This window comes from Octopus bimaculoides, chromosome 2 (assembly GCF_001194135.2).
Source record: "Octopus bimaculoides isolate UCB-OBI-ISO-001 chromosome 2, ASM119413v2, whole genome shotgun sequence".
Taxonomy (NCBI): domain Eukaryota; kingdom Metazoa; phylum Mollusca; class Cephalopoda; order Octopoda; family Octopodidae; genus Octopus; species Octopus bimaculoides.
The window spans coordinates 1,379,163-1,382,806 of record NC_068982.1 but is presented as its reverse complement, the minus strand read 5'-3'; positions in this window follow the sequence as shown (position 1 = coordinate 1,382,806).

Genomic DNA, 3,644 nt, shown 5'->3' with positions numbered 1-3,644 from the left:
ACTAATAGACTAATTTCTTACGACGTTTCACTCTATTCGTAACAATATTTCTGGAAAAGATGTGGTTTCACGCAAACACCACCGATGTACATTAATACAGATTTTATCGATCACTAAGTTTAGTTGGATTGGTTATGAGCTCAGAACTAGAGGGACAACAATCTATAAATCTATAAAAACATTTTAGTCGTTATGAGCTGCAGGTTTGCATTCAGTAAAACAAGATTTCTACTAAGAATACAAAACAATGATCCAGTTTTGTTTAAAGAGAAATGAACTGCAACTCTAGAGTTGACGTAAAGAATATGAGCCAAAATCAGTTCATCATCTTTTAATTATGGTTAGTTTAGAAGGAAATACCAGAGCCGACGGTCCGGTAAAAGAAAAGGAAGAAGAGAAAAACAACTCAATTCACAATATCATATATATGATGCGTTTTGTTTTGGTTTCTTCATTATATAAAGAAAGGACTTTTCTGTTTGGTGATCAGCGTTAATTTAATGGTGTTTAGTTAACGTATATATTTTTGCTGACAGTCAGGTTGTCAAAACAGAATCAGTCAAAATTATTCTTATGACAAAGGTTTTGTTTACCTTTTGGAAAAGAATTTCATTTGCAATCATGCCTGATCGCATATGACTGTCAGCTTCTACTCGTCAATAGCATCTTTTCTCACAGATATCTCACTACCTAGCAGGCATTAACTCGCTGATTACTGACCGTCTGGCCAGTTGAAGTATAATGAAATTGTTGTATACAGTATTCTTGTTGTTTCGCCCGCTTTACATCATTGATTGGCCAACGCCAAATCCGATTGGATAGGTTTATGTTGACTTCAGTACATCCGCGAGCTGTTTTGATCAAATTCTAAAAATTTCTTTTTCATAAAAGAAAACAAATTAGTCAATTTTTGGCTGACGTGACAAAATACTGAATCACAGAATAGATTTATTACAGAAACTCAGATGAAATATATTTAAGCTAATTTCATTAACAAGAGCGAGGGTATCACAACCTCTTATTTCAGACTTTAAAAGAGCAGACAAAGAAAACACAATATTTTATGTCATTTCAGTTCAGGATTAAGACAGTAGAACACTTGACTAAATGCATTGGTGTCTATAGTTTAATTGCTCCAGATTCTTATCTAGAATTTGATCACCTATTATACAGTTTCTCTGTATAATAGGTGATTAAATGGAAAATATTTTTATTTATCTCTCAACACAAGATCAGAAATTCAAAAGGAAAGTGTTATGATTTGGGAACATATATCCTATTCTGATGAGTATAAAAATGCAATTGAAATTAAATGTTAGCAATTCAGATGTTTCACTGTTATCGATTTTATACATTAGTACAAATTTATAAGGTATAGAAAATGGTAATGCCAACACATTACGTTTTTGTTATGAAAGTGTCTACGAATAAGATTTTTAAAAGTATCAATTATTAGCTTCTTGTGTGCTTATTTCTCCACTGTGATTATCGTTCCTAAAATGTTGTTGCTGTTGTTTTTGTAAGGCATTGAGGATATCTGTTGAATCCAGCGCGAATTGAAATTACAGAATCAATATTTTCAACATTACATCGAAGTGCAATACGAAGTTTATTGAGTTGTAGATGGGATTAATCAAAAATATGAACAGATAAAATTTTTACATGCAATAATAAAGCAATATGCATGAGTAGACAAACGAACCGAATGAACCGAATTTAGGAAAATATTTGAAATGACGCATAAAGAAGCAAAGTATCAGAATTTGCAAGAGACATCTGTAAATATTACGCAGCACAATTACATATATTCAATATGCATCTCCAGGGATTAACATTCTAACATATAGGAATGCAATGAAGAATATTCTTCAGTATTTTAATCTATTAATATGGTAAAATCGAGGTGTTGCATAATTAAGCTGGAAGTCTATCCGTTTATGTGCCGCGGATCTGATTCCCAGTTGTAGCAGCTTCCCAACATCCGCTCACCAATGTTTAATGAGATTATGATTTCGAGTTCCGAATTCCAACGTTCTGCGCAGATAAATAACGATGTTTTAATTAACTTCACTTCGACAAAGTGCACAGTTGAAGAGTCGACTAGATGCGACAGTGCAATGAACCATTACATGACTTGTGGTTACACTGCTCTCCATTTCAAAGACAAAATAAGAGTACGATTGTCAATTAGTTATACAATAGTTTCATATTTGTTTCGTATCAGTTTCAACACAGAATAAAAATCTCATTCTGAAATCGATGAAATAATTTCCCATCAAGTATTGCAGGGTCTATATTACTCCATGAAAGCCACATTCTTCTGAAACTAGTACAATAATTTCGTGACTGTTACACTTGAGACGTCGCAAAAACTTGCATCCGAAACGTCGTCTCGGTCGCAAAATATTTCAATTGCGATCAGTATCTGACTCTCAACAACATCAAGAAAAACTCGAAATTAAACATTGCTTCTGCATCTGTAAGGTTATTTAAATTACGCACACAACCATTCAAGACTGTCTCAAACATTCGTAATCTTACTGATTGTCTAAACCTCATTCATCTCTGGTTAAATCTCATTCATCTCAGAGACGATTTCTCTTCATTTCTGTCTACTTTTCACACTGCTACTACATCATCTCCTCAACTAAAATAGTTCAAATTCCGCCGGGGTTGACTTTGCCTTTCATCCTTTCGGGGTCGATAAATTAAGTACCAGTTGCGTACTGGGGTCGATCTACTCGATTGGCCCCCTCCCCAAACATTTCGGGCCTTGTACCTAGAGTAGAAAAGAATAATTTGGGACTTCAGAAATGTTGCTACTACACGTTAATGGCCGCCGTTTGTTTTCTTCTGCGCAGATCCGATTTGTTTTCACAGAATGTGCGAAGATAGATGTTGCCAACAGTGAGTGGGAAAACAGCCAGTTTTTATTTATGTCTATATATCATATATAATAATAAATAAATGCGCCCTTTTAAAGCCTAGCCAGGCTCATGGGCCCGGTTTCCCGGTTTCAATGGCGTATGCGTTTCCCAGCTGGACGGGACGCCAGTCCATCGCAGCGTTAATCATTTTTACCTGCTCAGTGGACTGGAGCAACGCGAAATGAAGTGTTTTGCTCAAGAATACAACGCGTCGCCCGGTCCAGGAATTGTAACCACAATCTTACGATCATGGTGCTGACAACCTAACCACTAAGCCACGCGCCTCCACATATAACATATATACATATATACATATATATATATATACGCGCACACATACGCACACACACATACACACACACACATACACACACACACACACACACATATATATATATATGTGTGTGTGTGTGTGTGTGTGTGTGTGTGTGTATGTACAGGCATTGATTTGTGGGTGCGATTCAAGCTAGGGTTAGCTCATCATTTTTCGGTCACTTGTTTGTATTTAAAAATTGTCGCTTCCAATCGGAGTATATATTATTATAGTATATTATTATACAATTTATATATATATATGTGTGTATGTATGTGTGTGTGTGTGTGTCTGTGTGTTTGTGTGTTTGTGTGTCTGTGTCTGTGTCTGTATGTATGTATATACAAGAGATGAAACGGCCAGATATATGCGCATATATTGAATATATGTGGTTGTTTGTATAT